At 49.1% G+C, this 20,880-nt stretch overlaps 1 protein-coding gene across 1 annotated transcript in view; it reads right to left on the bottom strand.

Annotated features, from left to right (window-relative positions):
- Window positions 1-16,068, bottom strand: part of LOC143768707 (uncharacterized) — a 68,397-nt gene extending 52,329 nt beyond the window's left edge. Inside the window, exon 1 of the mRNA XM_077257363.1 lies at window positions 16,029-16,068. The gene's annotated coding sequence lies outside the window, so the exon portion shown is untranslated. The remainder of the gene's footprint in view (window positions 1-16,028) is intronic.
- Between the last annotated feature and the right edge of the window lie 4,812 nt (window positions 16,069-20,880).

Genomic DNA, 20,880 nt, shown 5'->3' with positions numbered 1-20,880 from the left:
CTCCCATATCCCCATAACAGAGGCAGACGGCAGAAGTGCTCCCATATCCCCATAACAGAGACAGACGGCAGAAGTGCTCCCATATCCCCATAACAGAGGCAGACGGCAGAAGTGCTCCCATATCCCCATAACAGAGGCAGACGGCAGAAGTGCTCCCATATCCCCATAACAGAGACAGACGGCAGAAGTGCTCCCATATCCCCATAACAGAGACAGACGGCAGAAGTGCTCCCATATCCCCATAACAGAGGCAGATGGCAGAAGTGCTCCCATATCCCCATAACAGAGACAGACGGCAGAAGTGCTCCCATATCCCCATAACAGAGGCAGACGGCAGAAGTGCTCCCATATCCCCATAACAGAGACAGACGGCAGAAGTGCTCCCATATCCCCATAACAGAGGCAGACGGCAGAAGTGCTCCCATATCCCCATAACAGAGGCAGACGGCAGAAGTGCTCCCATATCCCCATAACAGAGACAGACGGCAGAAGTGCTCCCATATCCCCATAACAGAGGCAGACGTCAGAAGTGCTCCCATATCCCCATAACAGAGACAGATGGCAGAAGTGCTCCCATATCCCCATAACAGAGGCAGACGGCAGAAGTGCTCCCATATCCCCATAACAGAGGCAGACGGCAGAAGTGCTCCCATATCCCCATAACAGAGACAGACGGCAGAAGTGCTCCCATATCCCCATAACAGAGACAGACGGCAGAAGTGATCCCATATCCCCATAACAGAGACAGACGGCAGAAGTGATCCCATATCCCCATAACAGAGACAGACGGCAGAAGTGCTCCCATATCCCCATAACGGAGACAGACGGCAGAAGTGCTCCCATATCCCCATAACGGAGGCAGACGGCAGAAGTGCTCCCATATCCCCATAACAGAGACAGACGGCAGAAGTGCTCCCATATCCCCATAACAGAGACAGACGGTAGAAGTGCTCCCATATCCCCATAACAGAGACAGACGGCAGAAGTGCTCCCATATCCCCATAACAGAGACAGACGGCAAAAGTGCTCCCATATCCCCATAACAGAGACAGAAGGCAGAAGTGCTCCAATATCCCCATAACAGAGACAGATGGCAGAAGTGCTCCCATATCCCCCATAACAGAGACAGACGGCAAAAGTGATCCCATATCCCCATAACAGAGACAGACGGCAGAAGTGCTCCCATATCCCCATAACAGAGGCAGACGGCAGAAGTGCTCCCATATCCCCATAACAGAGACAGACGGCAGAAGTGCTCCCATATCCCCATAACAGAGGCAGACGGCAGAAGTGCTCCCATATCCCCATAACAGAGGCAGACGGCAGAAGTGCTCCCATATCCCCATAACAGAGACAGACGGCAGAAGTGCTCCCATATCCCCATAACAGAGACAGACGGCAGAAGTGCTCCCATATCCCCATAACAGAGGCAGATGGCAGAAGTGCTCCCATATCCCCATAACAGAGACAGACGGCAGAAGTGCTCCCATATCCCCATAACAGAGGCAGACGGCAGAAGTGCTCCCATATCCCCATAACAGAGACAGACGGCAGAAGTGCTCCCATATCCCCATAACAGAGGCAGACGGCAGAAGTGCTCCCATATCCCCATAACAGAGGCAGACGGCAGAAGTGCTCCCATATCCCCATAACAGAGACAGACGGCAGAAGTGCTCCCATATCCCCATAACAGAGGCAGACGTCAGAAGTGCTCCCATATCCCCATAACAGAGACAGATGGCAGAAGTGCTCCCATATCCCCATAACAGAGGCAGACGGCAGAAGTGCTCCCATATCCCCATAACAGAGGCAGACGGCAGAAGTGCTCCCATATCCCCATAACAGAGACAGACGGCAGAAGTGCTCCCATATCCCCATAACAGAGACAGACGGCAGAAGTGATCCCATATCCCCATAACAGAGACAGACGGCAGAAGTGATCCCATATCCCCATAACAGAGACAGACGGCAGAAGTGCTCCCATATCCCCATAACGGAGACAGACGGCAGAAGTGCTCCCATATCCCCATAACGGAGGCAGACGGCAGAAGTGCTCCCATATCCCCATAACAGAGGCAGACAGCAGAAGTGATCCCATATCCCCATAACAGAGACAGACGGCAGAAGTGCTCCCATATCCCCATAACAGAGACAGACGACAGAAGTGCTCCCATATCCCCATAACAGAGGCAGACGGCAGAAGTGCTCCCATATCCCCCATAACAGAGACAGACGGCAGAAGTGCTCCCATATCCCCATAACAGAGACAGACGGCAGAAGTGCTCCCATATCCCCATAACAGAGACAGACGACAGAAGTGCTCCCATATCCCCATAACAGAGGCAGACGGCAGAAGTGCTCCCATATCCCCCATAACAGAGACAGACGGCAAAAGTGATCCCATATCCCCATAACAGAGACAGACGGCAAAAGTGATCCCATATCCCCATAACAGAGACAGACGACAGAAGTGCTCCCATATCCCCATAACAGAGGCAGACGGCAGAAGTGCTCCCATATCCCCCATAACAGAGACAGACGGCAAAAGTGATCCCATATCCCCATAACAGAGACAGACGGCAAAAGTGATCCCATATCCCCATAACAGAGACAGACGGCAGAAGTGCTCCCATATCCCCATAACAGAGGCAGACGGCAGAAGTGCTCCCATATCCCCATAACATAGACAGACGGCAGAAGTGCTCCCATATCCCCCATAACAGAGACAGACGGCAAAAGTGATCCCATATCCCCATAACAGAGACAGACGGCAAAAGTGCTCCCATATCCCCATAACAGAGACAGACGGCAGAAGTGCTCCCATATCCCGATAACAGAGACAGACAGCAGAAGTGATCCCATATCCCCATAACAGAGACAGACGGCAGAAGTGATCCCATATCCCCATAACAGAGGCAGACGGCAGAAGTGCTCCCATATCCCCATAACAGAGGCAGACGGCAGAAGTGCTCCCATATCCCCCATAACAGAGACAGACGGCAAAAGTGATCCCATATCCCCATAACAGAGACAGACGGCAAAAGTGATCCCATATCCCCATAACAGAGACAGACGGCAGAAGTGCTCCCATATCCCCATAACAGAGGCAGACGGCAGGTGCTCCCATATCCCCCATAACAGAGACAGATGGCAAAAGTGATCCCATATCCCCATAACAGAGACAGATGGCAAAAGTGATCCCATATCCCCATAACAGAGACAGACGGCAGAAGTGCTCCCATATCCCCATAACAGAGGCAGACGGCAAAAGTGATCCCATATCCCCATAACAGAGACAGACGGCAGAAGTGCTCCCATATCCCCATAACAGAGACAGACGGCAGAAGTGCTCCCATATCCCCATCACAGAGACAGACGGCAGAAGTGCTCCCATATCCCCATAACAGAGACAGACGGCAGAAGTGCTCCCATATCCCCCATAACAGAGACAGACGGCAAAAGTGATCCCATATCCCCATAACAGAGACAGACGGCAAAAGTGCTCCCATATCCCCATAACAGAGACAGAAGGCAGAAGTGCTCCAATATCCCCATAACAGAGACAGATGGCAGAAGTGCTCCCATATCCCCCATAACAGAGACAGACGGCAAAAGTGATCCCATATCCCCATAACAGAGACAGACGGCAGAAGTGCTCCCATATCCCCATAACAGAGGCAGACGGCAGAAGTGCTCCCATATCCCCATAACAGAGACAGACGGCAGAAGTGCTCCCATATCCCCATAACAGAGGCAGACGGCAGAAGTGCTCCCATATCCCCATAACAGAGGCAGACGGCAGAAGTGCTCCCATATCCCCATAACAGAGACAGACGGCAGAAGTGCTCCCATATCCCCATAACAGAGACAGACGGCAGAAGTGCTCCCATATCCCCATAACAGAGGCAGATGGCAGAAGTGCTCCCATATCCCCATAACAGAGACAGACGGCAGAAGTGCTCCCATATCCCCATAACAGAGGCAGACGGCAGAAGTGCTCCCATATCCCCATAACAGAGACAGACGGCAGAAGTGCTCCCATATCCCCATAACAGAGGCAGACGGCAGAAGTGCTCCCATATCCCCATAACAGAGGCAGACGGCAGAAGTGCTCCCATATCCCCATAACAGAGACAGACGGCAGAAGTGCTCCCATATCCCCATAACAGAGGCAGACGTCAGAAGTGCTCCCATATCCCCATAACAGAGACAGATGGCAGAAGTGCTCCCATATCCCCATAACAGAGGCAGACGGCAGAAGTGCTCCCATATCCCCATAACAGAGGCAGACGGCAGAAGTGCTCCCATATCCCCATAACAGAGACAGACGGCAGAAGTGCTCCCATATCCCCATAACAGAGACAGACGGCAGAAGTGATCCCATATCCCCATAACAGAGACAGACGGCAGAAGTGATCCCATATCCCCATAACAGAGACAGATGGCAGAAGTGCTCCCATATCCCCATAACGGAGACAGACGGCAGAAGTGCTCCCATATCCCCATAACGGAGGCAGACGGCAGAAGTGCTCCCATATCCCCATAACAGAGACAGACGGCAGAAGTGCTCCCATATCCCCATAACAGAGACAGACGGTAGAAGTGCTCCCATATCCCCATAACAGAGACAGACGGCAGAAGTGCTCCCATATCCCCATAACAGAGACAGACGGCAGAAGTGATCCCATATCCCCATAACAGAGACAGACGGCAGAAGTGATCCCATATCCCCATAACAGAGACAGACGGCAGAAGTGCTCCCATATCCCCATAACGGAGACAGACGGCAGAAGTGCTCCCATATCCCCATAACGGAGGCAGACGGCAGAAGTGCTCCCATATCCCCATAACGGAGACAGACGGCAGAGTGCTCCCATATCCCCATAACAGAGACAGACGGCAGAAGTGCTCCCATATCCCCATAACAGAGACAGACGGCAGAAGTGCTCCCATATCCCCATAACAGAGACAGACGACAGAAGTGCTCCCATATCCCCATAACAGAGGCAGACGGCAGAAGTGCTCCCATATCCCCATAACAGAGACAGACTGCAGAAGTGCTCCCATATCCCCATAACAGAGGCAGACGGCAGAAGTGCTCCCATATCCCCATAACAGAGGCAGACGGCAGAAGTGCTCCCATATCCCCATAACAGAGGCAGACGGCAGAAGTGCTCCCATATCCCCATAACAGAGACAGACGGCAGAAGTGCTCCCATATCCCCATAACAGAGGCAGACGGCAGAAGTGCTCCCATATCCCCATAACAGAGACAGACGGCAGAAGTGCTCCCATATCCCCATAACGGAGACAGACGGCAGAAGTGCTCCCATATCCCCATAACAGAGACAGACGACAGAAGTGCTCCCATATCCCCATAACAGAGGCAGACGGCAGAAGTGCTCCCATATCCCCATAACAGAGACAGACTGCAGAAGTGCTCCCATATCCCCATAACAGAGGCAGACGGCAGAAGTGCTCCCATATCCCCATAACAGAGGCAGACGGCAGAAGTGCTCCCATATCCCCATAACAGAGGCAGACGGCAGAAGTGCTCCCATATCCCCATAACAGAGACAGACGGCAGAAGTGCTCCCATATCCCCATAACAGAGGCAGACGGCAGAAGTGCTCCCATATCCCCATAACAGAGACAGACGGCAGAAGTGCTCCCATATCCCCATAACAGAGACAGACGGCAGAAGTGCTCCCATATCCCCATAACAGAGGCAGACGGCAAAAGTGCTCCCATATCCCCATAACAGAGGCAGACGGCAGAAGTGCTCCCATATCCCCATAACAGAGACAGACGGCAGAAGTGCTCCCATATCCCCATAACAGAAACAGACGGCAGAAGTGTTCCCATATCCCCATAATAGAGACAGACGGCAGAAGTGATCCCATATCCCCATAACAGAGGCAGACGGCAAAAGTGCTCCCATATCCCCATAACAGAGGCAGACGGCAGAAGTGCTCCCATATCCCCATAACAGAGACAGACGGCAGAAGTGCTCCCATATCCCCATAACAGAGGCAGACGGCAAAAGTGCTCCCATATCTGTTGTGATTCGGTTCGTGGGCTCCCCCGGTGGTCTCTTGTGGTACTGGTGTCCTGCAAGCTTTGCCTTCTCAGTTCACCTGTTCCTATCAGGATGTGGGAGTATCCTATTTAACCTTGCTCCTCAGTCATTCTAATGCTGGCCATCAATGTATCCAGAGTGATTCTGTTGCATGTTCCTGCTCCCAGTTTTCTGCTCAGCTAAGTTGGACACTTTAGTCCTTAAGTCTATTTTTGTATGTTTTGTCCAGTTTGCACTTATGTGAATCTCTGCAGCTGGAAGCTCTTGTTGGGCTGAAATTACCACTCCAGTGGCATGAGTTGTCACATGAGTTAAGGTAATTTCAGGATGGTGTTTTGAAGGGTTTTGCAGCTGACCGCGAAGTCCTCTGTTGTATCTTTCTGCTATTTAGTTAGCGGGCCTCTCTGTGCTAAATCTGCTTTCATACTACGTGTGTCTTTTCATCTGCTCTCACCGTTATTATATGTGGGGGGCTGCTATCTCCTGTGGGGACATTCTCTGGAGGCAAGCCAGGACTGTGTTTTCTTCTACCAGGGGTAGTTAGTTCTCCGGCTGGCGCGCGGCATCTAGAGACAACGCAGGAATGCCCCCTGGCTACTTCTAGTGTGGTGTGTAGGTTTAGCATCGCGGTCGGCTCTAGTTTCCATCACCCGAGAGCTTGTCCGTTTATTCTATGCTTCTGATGTTTCCTTGCCATTGGAAACCATAACAGTATGGCCAGCCCAAATGTTTAATCTATAGGCTGAAGCAGGAGAGAAAAGGAACTGTGTGAAACCTTTTTTTTTTTTTTTTTTTTTTCTCCTCTGAAGTTGCACTCCAGCTCTAATTGCAGTCTCCTGTTTTCCTCTCCTCTTAACCCCTGAATGGCTCAGACTTTATCTGTTGAAATATGGATCCCCAGAGTCTGGCTACCAATTTGTATAATCTTGCCTCTAAAGTTCAGAATATACAAGATTTTTTGTTACATGCTCCTCGGTCTGAACCTAAAATTCCTATACCGGAGTTTTTTTCTGGAGATCGATCTTGTTTTCTAAATTTTAAATACAATTGTAAATTGTTTCTTTCGCTGAGATCTCATTCTGCTGGAGATCCTGCCCAGCAAGTAAAAATTGTTATTTCTTTACTGCGGGGTGACCCCCAAAATTGGGCATTTTCATTGGCACCAGGGGATCCTGCGTTGCTCAATGTGGATGCGTTTTTTCTGGCTTTGGGGTTGCTTTATGAGGAACCAAATTTGGAGATTCAGGCTGAGAAAGCCCTAATAGCCCTCTCTCAGGGGCAAGATGAAGCCGAAATATATTGCCAAAAATTTCGAAAATGGTCTGTGCTTACTCAGTGGAATGAGTGCGCTCTGGCGGCAATTTTCAGAGGTCTCTCTGATGCTGTAAAAGACGTCATGGTGGGGTTTCCTGCGCCTACTGGTCTGAATGAGTCCATGACAATGGCAATTCAGATTGATCGGCGTTTACGGGAACGCAAACCTGTGCACCAGTTGGCGGTGTCTTCTGAAGAGGCACAACAGAGTATGCAATGTGATAGCTTTCTGTCCAGAAGCGAACGACAGATTTATAGGCGCAAAAATCATTTGTGCTTCTATTGTGGAAATTCTACTCATGTTATATCAGCATGCTCTAAACGAACAAAGAAAGTTGATAAATCCTCTGCTATTGGCACTTTGCAGTCCAAGTTTATTTTGTCTGTAACTCTAATTTGTTCATTATCTTCTATTGTTGCGGATGCGTATGTGGATTCTGGCGCCGCTTTGAGTCTTATGGATTGGTCCTTTGCCAGGCGCTGTGGGTTTGATCTAGAGCCTCTGGAAGTTCCTATACCTTTAAAGGGTATTGATTCTACACCATTGGCTAGTAATAAACCACAATACTGGACACAAGTGACTATGCGTATGACTCCAGACCATCAAGAGGTGATTCGCTTCCTTGTACTGTATAATCTACATGATGTGTTGGTGCTGGGATTGCCATGGTTGCAAACTCATAACCCAGTCCTTGACTGGAAAACAATGTCTGTACTAAGCTGGGGATGTCAGGGAAATCATGGGGACACATCTTTGGTCTCCATTGCTTCATCTATTCCCTCTGAAATTCCTGAGTTTTTGTCTGATTATCGTGAGGTTTTTGAGGAATCTACTCTTAATTCTCTTCCTCCTCACAGAGATTGCGATTGCGCCATAGATTTGATCCCTGGCAGTAAATTTCCTAAGGGTTGTCTATTCAATCTGTCTGTACCTGAACATGCTGCCATGCGAGAGTATATTAGGGAGTCCTTGGAAAAGGGACATATTCGTCCTTCTTCGTCTCCTCTTGGAGCGGGGTTCTTTTTCGTAGCTAAAAGCGATGGTTCTTTGAGACCTTGTATTGATTATAGACTCTTGAATAAGATCACAGTCAAGTATCAGTATCCTTTGCCATTGCTGACAGATTTATTTGCTCGCATTGAGGGGGCGAAGTGGTTCTCTAAGATTGATCTTCGCGGTGCGTATAATTTGGTGCGAATTAAGCAGGGGGATGAGTGGAAAACCGCATTTAATACGCCCGAGGGCCATTTTGAGTATTTGGTGATGCCTTTTGGTCTGTCAAATGCCCCTTCGGTCTTTCAGTCTTTTATGCACAATATTTTCCGTGAATATCTGGATAAATTTATGATTGTGTATTTGGACGATATCTTGATTTTTTCGGATGACTGGGAATCTCATGTTCAACAAGTTAGGAGGGTTTTTCAGGTTTTGCGGACCAATTCTCTGTTTGTTAAAGGTTCAAAGTGTGTTTTTGGGGTTCAGAAGATTTCTTTTTTGGGGTACATTTTTTCCCCCTCTTCTATTGAGATGGATCCTGTGAAGGTTCGGGCTATTTGTGACTGGACGCAACCGACTTCTCTTAAGGGCCTTCAGAAATTTTTGGGCTTTGCTAACTTTTATCGTCGATTCATAACTGGTTTTTCTAGCGTTGTCAGGCCTTTGACTGATTTGACTAAAAAGGGTGCTGATGTTGCAGATTGGTCTCCTGCTGCTGTGGAGGCCTTTCGGGAGCTTAAGCGCCGTTTTTCTTCTGCTCCGGTGTTGTGCCAGCCTGATGTTTCTCTTCCTTTTCAGGTGGAAGTTGATGCTTCCGAGATCGGAGCGGGGGCGGTTTTGTCGCAGAAAAGTTCAGATTGTTCAGTGATGAGACCTTGTGCGTTCTTTTCTCGAAAATTTTCGCTCGCCGAGCGAAATTATGACGTCGGTAATCGGGAGCTTTTGGCGATGAAGTGGGCATTCGAGGAGTGGCGTCATTGGCTTGAGGGTGCTAAACATCAGGTGGTGGTCTTGACTGATCACAAAAATTTGATTTATCTTGAGTCGGCCAGACGTCTGAATCCTAGACAGGCGCGCTGGTCGTTGTTTTTCTCCCGGTTTAATTTTGTGGTTTCGTATCTGCCAGGTACTAAGAATGTGAAGGCGGATGCCCTTTCTAGGAGTTTTGAACCTGATTCCCCTGGTGATTCTAAACCTACGGGTATACTTAAGGATGGGGTGATATTGTCTGCTGTCTTCCCAGACCTGCGACGTGCTTTACAAGAGTTTCAGGCGGATCGGCCTGATCGTTGTCCGCCTGGTAGATTGTTTGTGCCGGATGAGTGGACCAATAGAGTCATCTCGGAGGTTCATTCTTCTGCGTTGGCAGGTCATCCGGGAATTTTTGGTACCAGAGATTTGGTGGCTAGGTCCTTCTGGTGGCCTTCCCTGTCTCGGGACGTGCGTACTTTTGTGCAGTCTTGCGATGTTTGTGCTCGGGCCAAGCCTTGTTGTTCTCGGGCTAGTGGGTTGTTGTTGCCCTTGCCTGTTCCTAAGAGGCCTTGGACACACATCTCTATGGATTTTATTTCTGATCTCCCTGTTTCTCAGAAGATGTCCGTCATTTGGGTGGTGTGTGACCGCTTTTCTAAGATGGTTCATTTGGTGCCCTTGCCCAAGCTGCCTTCCTCATCTGAGTTGGTGCCCCTGTTTTTTCAGAATGTGGTTCGGCTGCATGGTATTCCGGAGAATATCGTTTCCGACAGGGGATCCCAGTTTGTGTCCAGATTTTGGCGGGCGTTTTGTGCCAGGATGGGCATTGATTTGTCTTTTTCGTCTGCATTTCATCCCCAGACAAATGGCCAGACGGAACGTACTAATCAGACCTTGGAGACTTATTGGAGGTGTTTCGTGTCTGCTGATCAGGATGACTGGGTCTCCTTTTTGCCGTTGGCTGAGTTTGCCCTTAATAATCGGGCCAGTTCTGCCACTTTGGTCTCCCCTTTCTTTTGCAATTCAGGGTTCCATCCTCGTTTTTCATCTGGTCAGGTGGAGTCTTCGGATTGTCCTGGAGTGGATACCATGGTGGATAGGTTGCATCGTATTTGGGGGCAGGTGGTGGACAATTTGGAGTTGTCCCAGGAGAGGACTCAACGTTTTGCTAATCGCCATCGTCGTGTTGGTCCTCGTCTTCGTGTTGGGGACTTGGTGTGGTTGTCCTCCCGTTTTGTCCCTATGAGGGTCTCTTCTCCTAAGTTTAAGCCTCGGTTCATCGGTCCTTATAAGATTTTGGAAATTCTTAACCCTGTGTCTTTTCGTTTGGACCTCCCAGCATCCTTTGCTATCCATAATGTCTTCCATCGGTCATTATTGCGGAGGTATGAGGTACCACTTGTGCCTTCTGTTGAGCCTCCTGCTCCTGTGCTGGTTGAGGGTGAATTGGAGTACGTGGTGGAGAAAATCTTGGACTCCCGTGTTTCCAGACGGAGACTTCAATATCTGGTGAAATGGAAGGGCTACGGTCAAGAGGATAATTCTTGGGTTACAGCTTCTGATGTTCATGCTTCTGATTTGGTCCGTGCCTTTCATAGGGCTCATCCAGATCGCCCTGGTGGTTCTTGTGAGGGTTCGGTGCCCCCTCCTTAAGGGGGGGGTACTGTTGTGATTCGGTTCGTGGGCTCCCCCGGTGGTCTCTTGTGGTACTGGTGTCCTGCAAGCTTTGCCTTCTCAGTTCACCTGTTCCTATCAGGATGTGGGAGTATCCTATTTAACCTTGCTCCTCAGTCATTCTAATGCTGGCCATCAATGTATCCAGAGTGATTCTGTTGCATGTTCCTGCTCCCAGTTTTCTGCTCAGCTAAGTTGGACACTTTAGTCCTTAAGTCTATTTTTGTATGTTTTGTCCAGTTTGCACTTATGTGAATCTCTGCAGCTGGAAGCTCTTGTTGGGCTGAAATTACCACTCCAGTGGCATGAGTTGTCACATGAGTTAAGGTAATTTCAGGATGGTGTTTTGAAGGGTTTTGCAGCTGACCGCGAAGTCCTCTGTTGTATCTTTCTGCTATTTAGTTAGCGGGCCTCTCTGTGCTAAATCTGCTTTCATACTACGTGTGTCTTTTCATCTGCTCTCACCGTTATTATATGTGGGGGGCTGCTATCTCCTGTGGGGACATTCTCTGGAGGCAAGCCAGGACTGTATTTTCTTCTACCAGGGGTAGTTAGTTCTCCGGCTGGCGCAAGGCATCTAGAGACAACGCAGGAATGCCCCCTGGCTACTTCTAGTGTGGTGTGTAGGTTTAGCATCGCGGTCGGCTCTAGTTTCCATCACCCGAGAGCTTGTCCGTTTATTCTATGCTTCTGATGTTTCCTTGCCATTGGAAACCATAACACATATCCCCATAACAGAGGCAGACAGCAGAAGTGCTCCCATATCCCCATAACAGAGACAGACGGCAGAAGTGCTCCCATATCCCCATAACAGAAACAGACGGCAGAAGTGTTCCCATATCCCCATAACAGAGACAGACGGCAGAAGTGTTCCCATATCCCCATAACAGAGACAGACGGCAGAAGTGATCCCATATCCCCATAACAGAGGCAGACGGCAGAAGTGCTCCCATATCCCCATAACAGAGACAGACGGCAGAAGTGCTCCCATATCCCCATAACAGAGACAGACGGCAGAAGTGCTCCCATATCCCCATAACAGAGACAGACGGCAGAAGTGCTCCCATATCCCCATAACAGAGACAGACGGCAAAAGTGCTCCCATATCCCCATAACAGAGGCAGACGGCAGAAGTGATCCCATATCCCCATAACAGAGACAGACGGCAGAAGTGCTCCCATATCCCCATAACAGAGGCAGAGGGCAGAAGTGCTCCCATATCCCCATAACAGAGACAGACGGCAGAAGTGCTCCCATATCCCCATAACAGAGACAGACGGCAGAAGTGCTCCCATATCCCCATAACAGAGGCAGACGGCAGAAGTGCTCCCATATCCCCATAACAGAGACAGACTGCAGAAGTGCTCCCATATCCCCATAACAGAGGCAGACGGCAGAAGTGCTCCCATATCCCCATAACAGAGACAGACGGCAGAAGTGCTCCCATATCCCCATAACAGAGACAGACGGCAGAAGTGCTCCCATATCCCCATAACAGAGACAGACGGCAGAAGTGATCCCATATCCCCATAACAGAGGCAGACGGCAGAAGTGCTCCCATATCCCCATAACAGAGACAGACGGCAGAAGTGCTCCCATATCCCCATAACAGAGACAGACGGCAGAAGTGCTCCCATATCCCCATAACAGAGACAGAGGGCAGAAATGCTCCCATATCCCCATAACAGAGGCAGACGGCAGAAGTTCTCCCATATCCCCATAACAGAGACAGACGGCAGAAGTGCTCCCATATCCCCATAACAGAGACAGACGGCAGAAGTGCTCCCATATCCCCATAACAGAGACAGACGGCAGAAGTGCTCCCATATCCCCATAACAGAGGCAGACGGCAGAAGTGCTCCCATATCCCCATAACAGAGACAGACGGCAGAAGTGCTCCCATATCCCCATAACAGAGGCAGACGGCAGAAGTGCTCCCATATCCCCATAACAGAGACAGACGGCAGAAGTGCTCCCATATCCCCATAACAGAGGCAGACGGCAGAAGTGCTCCCATATCCCCATAACAGAGACAGACGGCAGAAGTGCTCCCATATCCCCATAACAGAGGTAGACGGCAAAAGTGCTCCCATATCCCCATAACAGAGACAGACGGCAGAAGTGCTCCCATATCCCCATAACAGAGGCAGACGGCAGAAGTGCTCCCATATCCCCATAACAGAGACAGACGGCAGAAGTGCTCCCATATCCCCATAACAGAGGCAGACGGCAGAAGTGCTCCCATATCCCCATAACAGAGACAGACGGCAGAAGTGCTCCCATATCCCCATAACAGAGACAGACGGCAGAAGTGCTCCCATATCCCCATAACAGAGGCAGACGGCAGAAGTGCTCCCATATCCCCATAACAGAGACAGACGGCAGAAGTGCTCCCATATCCCCATAACAGAGACAGACGGCAGAAGTGCTCCCATATCCCCATAACAGAGACAGCCGGCAGAAGTGCTCCCATATCCCCATAACGGAGACAGACGGCAGAAGTGCTCCCATATCCCCATAACGGAGACAGATGGCAGAAGTGCTCCCATATCCCCATAACATAGACAGACGGCAGAAGTGATCCCATATCCCCATAACAGAGACAGACGGCAGAAGTGCTCCCATATCCCCATAACAGAGACAGACGGCAGAAGTGCTCCCATATCCCCATAAAGAGACAGACGGCAGAAGTGCTCCCATATCCCCATAACAGAGACAGACGGCAGAAGTGCTCCCATATCCCCATAACAGAGACAGACGGCAGAAGTGCTCCCATATCCCCATAACAGAAACAGACGGCAGAAGTGCTCCCATATCCCCATAACAGAGACAGACGGCAGAAGTGCTCCCATATCCCCATAACAGAGACAGACGGCAGAAGTGCTCCCATATCCCCATAACAGAGACAGACGGCAGAAGTGCTCCCATATCCCCATAACGGAGACAGACGGCAGAAGTGCTCCCATATCCCCATAACGGAGACAGACGGCAGAAGTGCTCCCATATCCCCATAACGGAGACAGACGGCAGAAGTGCTCCCATATCCCCATAACAGAGGCAGACGGCAGAAGTGCTCCCATATCCCCATAACAGAGGCAGACGGCAGAAGTGCTCCCATATCCCCATAACAGAGACAGACGGCAGAAGTGCTCCCATATCCCCCATAACAGAGACAGACGGCAGAAGTGCTCCCATATCCCCATAACAGAGGCAGACGGCAGAAGTGATCCCATATCCCCATAACAGAGACAGACGGCAGAAGTGCTCCCATATCCCCATAGCAGAGACAGACGGCAGAAGTGCTCCCATATCCCCATAACAGAGACAGACGGCAGAAGTGCTCCCATATCCCCATAACAGAGACAGACGACAGAAGTGCTCCCATATCCCCATAACAGAGACAGCCGGCAGAAGTGCTCCCATATCCCCATAACAGAGACAGACGGCAGAAGTGCTCCCATATCCCCATAACAGAGACAGACGGCAGAAGTGCTCCCATATCCCCATAACAGAGACAGACGACAGAAGTGCTCCCATATCCCCATAAGAGAGACAGCCGGCAGAAGTGCTCCCATATCCCCATAACAGAGACAGACGGCAGAAGTGCTCCCATATCCCCATAACAGAGACAGACGGCAGAAGTGATCCCATATCCCCATAACAGAGACAGACGGCAGAAGTGCTCCCATATCCCCATAACAGAGACAGACGGCAGAAGTGCTCCCATATCCCCATAACAGAGGCAGACGGCAGAAGTGCTCCCATATCCCCATAACAGAGGCAGACGGCAGAAGTGCTCCCATATCCCCATAACAGAGACAGACGGCAGAAGTGCTCCCATATCCCCATAACAGAGACAGACGGCAGAAGTGATCCCATATCCCCATAACAGAGACAGACGGCAGAAGTGCTCCCATATCCCCATAACAGAGACAGCCGGCAGAAGTGCTCCCATATCCCCATAACAGAGACAGACGGCAGAAGTGATCCCATATCCCCATAACAGAGGCAGACGGCAGAAGTGCTCCCATATCCCCATAACAGAGGCAGACGGCAGAAGTGCTCCCATATCCCCATAACAGAGACAGACGGCAGAAGTGATCCCATATCCCCATAACAGAGACAGACGGCAGAAGTGCTCCCATATCCCCATAACAGAGACAGACGGCAGAAGTGCTCCCATATCCCCATAACAGAGGCAGACGGCAGAAGTGCTCCCATATCCCCATAACAGAGGCAGACGGCAGAAGTGCTCCCATATCCCCATAACAGAGGCAGACGGCAGAAGTGCTCCCATATCCCCATAACAGAGGCAGACGGCAGAAGTGCTCCCATATCCCCATAACAGAGACAGACGGCAGAAGTGCTCCCATATCCCCATAACAGAGACAGACGGCAGAAGTGCTCCCATATCCCCATAACAGAGACAGCCGGCAGAAGTGCTCCCATATCCCCATAACAGAGACAGACGGCAGAAGTGATCCCATATCCCCATAACAGAGGCAGACGGCAGAAGTGCTCCCATATCCCCATAACAGAGGCAGACGGCAGAAGTGCTCCCATATCCCCATAACAGAGACAGACTGCAGAAGTGCTCCCATATCCCCATAACAGAGGCAGACGGCAGATACATAGATAATAAGTAGATAATAGATGGATAGATAGATGATAGATAAATAGACAGATAATAGATAACAGATAATAATCGGTAATAGATGGATGATAGATAATAGATAACAGTTAATAGATAGGTCATAGATAACAGATAATAGAAAATAGATGGATAATAGATGACACATAATAGATGATAGATATTTTCGCCTACCTCCACCCTATTGTTCCCACCATATGGCTGTAATGTATGTGCCCCCTGACCCCCACATCTGGAGCGCTGCCAGCATATCCCCTACCTGTGGTATCACTGTGTGCAGCTCAGACACATCCACAGACCACCCCGAGCCTGAGCAAGCCCACCAAATCCCAACCACTCACTGGCGGAGCCCCGGCCCCCGAGTCAGGACATGGAGAAGAATGCAGCGTCTGGGTCTTGTAGTTTAGTTTACTCTCAAATTGCACAGCAATAGAGGAGGAAGGAAACTACGAGTCCCAGGGTGCCTTGCAGCACCACACATGACCAGCATCAGCCCCTGTAGTACAGAACATGAGGAGAAGGTGAAACTAGTGAGGGGAAAGGATGAGAGGCTAGAATGCTCGATAGACCTCCTGGGGTCTTATCTAAGACTCGGCACACCGTCCTTCGGAAGCTGTTCAGGGAGAGTTGTTATAGGAGGGAGAGCGTAGTATAACAGCAGGTATATAGGCAGGGTTTAGTATTGCTATTGCAGTACTTGTATATGGCTGCTGCACTATTAAGGCTATGTGCACACGTCAGGTTTTCTGGCAGAAATTTTCCTTCCAGAAATCCGCATGCGTTTTTTCCGCGTTTTTACCGCGATTTTTATGTGTTTTTTTGCGTTTTTTTCCCAATGCATAGAATAGCAGGAAAAACGCGAAAAAAATTAATGAACATGCTGCTTTTTTTACCGCGATGCGTTTTTTTCGCGGAAAAAAACGCACCATGTGCACAAAACATGCAGAATGCATTCTAAATGATAGGATGCATAATGTATGCGTTTTTAATGAGTTTTTATCGCGAAGAAACCTGAACGTGTGCACATACCCTTAAAGAATAGTCCTCGTCAGGGCTACAAATTTTCTTTTCTTTAATAAACCTGCTGTTATTTACCTTCAGTAGAAAGTTCCAGATTTTCTAACATAGAGAAACTTAAAAACGTCATAAAAAGTAGCCTCACCAAAACCTTGTCAAATGACAAATGCACTCGCAGGGTGCAGCAGGCCCCTGATAATAAATGCTAACACAGCACAGGTACAAGCTACTGATGAGAACAACAACCCACTTACCTAATAGAGGGGATGGCTGCCTAGTAGCAAAAATGCACAAAGATAAGGCATGCATAAGACACTATTCACACAGATAGGTGTGATGCACAGTGTTTGGATAACAGCCTATTGATCACGGCCATAGTATGAGCAGGCGGGCTGTCTAGCACTATATATGCACCACACAGAAACACCAAGCCAGCAAAAAATGATAAAACGTGCAATGAAAAGATTACAAAATTAATGCATATAATAAATACATTACATGAGTTATTGGTTACTATTTTGGCCAAAATGGATAAGCTCGCAGCCCAATGTCAGGGGTCCCCGTAGCGTACTTTACAGCAGGTATATAGGCAGGGTTTAGTACTTATATTGCAGTACTTGTATATCGCTGCTGCACTATTTAAAGAATAGTCCCCTTCAGGGCTACAAATTTTCCTTTCTTTAGTAAACCTGCTGTTATTTGCACTCAGTGGAGGGAAAGTTTAAGATTAGCAGCATATAGGCAGAGTTTAATATTACTATTGCAGTACTTGTATACCATTCCTGCACTGTTAAAACAAAAGTCCTCACGGCTAATCCTACCTACCTAATTGAAAATGCTCAAGGCGTGCGGTAAGGGACGGAGAAGTGGACGTGCTGCTGATGGTTCATGCAGAGGCCGAGACTGTGGGAAAAGTGAAACTGTGCCTCCTGAGGGAGCACAACAAACACTTTCATCCACAAGACATTCTCATCCTTCCTGTTCCAGTTTGCAGGGGGGTGCAGTACACAACTATTGAAGCCAGAACAGAATGAACAAGTGGTCGTTTGGATAGCAGATAATACTTCCAGTATGTTTCCCAGCACCACCCTGTTTTCCACTTGGATCAGTCACTCTAGCCATGAGTCTGGACTTCATAATCCTCATCCTGATCCTCCTTACTCCTACCATGGTGAGTCCCAGGAGACAAGTGATCCAACACTCAGACACTCCGAAGAGCACTTTACATTTTTATTTATTGATTCTGGCATCTCGCCCTGCACATTTAAGAGAGACATGATGCCCTTGTGTGTAGTGATGCCCAAACACTTGAGCAGCAACAGTTGATAAGTATTATTGTTAAGTCAACAAGTCAGGAGGGCCATAGTGCGGAATTGGAAGACGAGGTGGTGGACAATGAAGTCACTGATCCAACCTGGGAAGTTGCTATGTAGAGCAAGGCCAGCAGCGCAGAGGGGGAGGGATCTGTAGCACAGCAATAGGCAAGAAGAGGCAGTGAGATGGCCAGAAGGAGAAGGCGGGAAACTTCCCCAGAGCACCCACATGTGACAAGTTCCCAGGCCAAGGGTTAGGCTTTCATCAGTCTTGTGCTTTTTTAAAGAAAGTGCAGATGATAAAAGAATGGTCATTTGCAACCTATTCCATATAAATATAAGTAGGGGACTGACCACTACCACCCTGACCACCACCAGCATGCTCAGGCACATGTCCATGTCATCAAAGCACTTGGCTAGGTGAGCCAAACCTCTGGGTCCACAATCATTGTCCGTTGGTAACAGCACTGCCTCTTCCCCTGTGCTACATGCTTGCTAATCCTCTGTCCATGATGCAGGCGTAGATGTCTCCCGCCCTGCACCTGTTGTTATATATTCGTAAGCACTATCAACAAGCACATCCAATTCCTTGTTCCAGCGCAGCATTCAGCTATCCTTATTCGAGGCCTTGGAACACAACATACAGACTATTGGCCTTGGAAATGAGGCTTTCCACAATTTAATGGATGTGGACATTCCTCGGTACTTGGTCCCTAGCCACCACTATGTTCCTGGTGTGCCGTCCCCACCTTACACCATCACGTGTCCCGTAACATCACCCGTGCCCTGACCATGCAATTACTGGGAAGGTCCACTTAACAATAGACACATGGAAGAGTGTTTGTGGACAAGGACGCTACATTTCCCTGACGGCACACTGAGTGAACCTAGTGGAGGCCAGGAAGGAGTCACACCCTGGAATAACGCACGTGCTACCGATGCCGAGGATTGGGGGACCTAGTTCCTTCAGGATTTCCTTTACCTGCTAAATTGGTTCCTGCAACCCCTCATCTTCATCCTCCATCTCTGAATTGTCATCTTGGAGCACATCATCCACACCCATCACCAGCTGGAAGCACTGCCTCGGTGAAGCATCAACAGGCTGTGCTGAAACTAATTTGCTTAGGTGACAAACAGCACACTGCCTAAGTGGAAAGGTATAACATACCAAACAGACCTGTGTTTCTCGCTGTTGAACCTACAACCAGGCATGGTTGTGTGTGATAATGGCCGTAACCTACTACAACCTTCTCGTCGATATTCTGGCCAGCCTGCACACATAGCAACTGATGAGTGGTCATGAATGTCAAACACATGGTGAGCGGCGATGATGTCATAATCAGCAACAACAATCCACCTTCTGTGTCTACTCAAACGCTCGCTGCTCAGAATTAAAAAGGAAGCTTTGCATGTGGGCCAGGTAGAGATGGAGGAAGAAGGTACACAGGATGATACTATCCTGCCTAGCCTTATCTCATCTTCTCAGCATGGATTGTGTGATAATGAGAATCAGGAACAGGAGATGGTTGCCTGCGCTACAGAGTGTACTATCTACAGCAGATTCATACCGTCTGTTCAGCGTGGATAGACTGAAGAGGAGCGGGAAGAGGAGATGGAGAGTAATCCTGGTGGTGACAGTGAAGTCTTGCCTGTTGGGAATCAGGCACACATGGTTGATTTTATGTCCCACTTCTTATGTTATTTTCCATGACTCTCACGTTATACGGATTTTTTGCCAACACTGGTTACTGGTTATTCACTGTTTTCAACTCACGCTATAAGGAAAACTTTCCATCTATCTTTCCTGCAGTGGAGGGGGCTAGTAAAATGGTGTAATACCAGAAGGCCCTAGTCGAACTATTAGTAAAAAAAATTCCCATTTGACAACACTAGCATCAAGGAGTAGAAATGAGGAAGATACACACCAAGTCTAATAGAGGCAGGAGAACACTATCAAAGGTCTGGGACAGTTTTATTAGGCCCTCCCAGCAAGCATACACTGAAACATGAAATGTTGTTCCCTATCCCACATGTTACACTCTGATGAACTTGAATTGACCAGTAAACATTTGCTTATTGCAATGAACTTGGCGACCCCTGAGTTGTGTGCATCGGATCCTAAGGATGGATGCCTGGAGACAACTGAGGCCTGTGGACTACAAGAGAGTGTAATGCACCCCACACCCGACAGCCCACTACGACTAAGATACTGTTTTCATGTAAAGTGCCAGAGTGTAACTGGACAGCAGCTCGATCATGACTACCCCTCTTTGCAACTTTACATTTGGCATAGTCTGCAGAATTTAATCATGCATCAAGAAAACTTGACAGATGTGTGGAAGGATCCTGTGAAAATAAAAATGGCGCCAGGCACAGACTGCAAAATGGCGGTGAGTGACACAAAATGGCAGGATGATCCCATCCATTATGGAGGCAAAAGAACTGAAAGAGCATGAAAATCCATCCAGTCTAGGAAATGGCTTGTCCAGAGAGGTTGGCCTGTAGTGAGCGGTGCTTGCCCTCAATGGGCATGGCATAAGAAAAAGAAACCCAGCACGTTGCAGCAAAGTCAATGGAGAACAAGCGAGGACTGGCAGAAAATGAGCAAATAAGCCAGAAGTAGCTTCATCCAGGAGAGGGTAGAGTAACAGAGGAGCCCCACCCACGGTAGAGCGGGACAGAGCCATTGTTAATGAGTGTGGAGGCTAGCATTAGCGGCAAGAGAAGATGGATTGCTACGACTTACCCATTGAAAGCGATGGTCTGGTCTACGGCATTGCGTGCCACAGTAGGCCTGGATGGGCTGAGTGGAAAAGATAGATGATGCAGCTGGAGCAAGAGGTGCGGCCATGTGGACTGAGAT

The sequence above is a fragment of the Ranitomeya variabilis genome, chromosome 1 (assembly GCF_051348905.1).
Source record: "Ranitomeya variabilis isolate aRanVar5 chromosome 1, aRanVar5.hap1, whole genome shotgun sequence".
Taxonomy (NCBI): Eukaryota; Metazoa; Chordata; class Amphibia; order Anura; family Dendrobatidae; genus Ranitomeya; species Ranitomeya variabilis.
The sequence above is the reverse complement of the archived record's forward strand: the minus strand, read 5'-3'. Positions and strand labels throughout refer to the sequence as shown.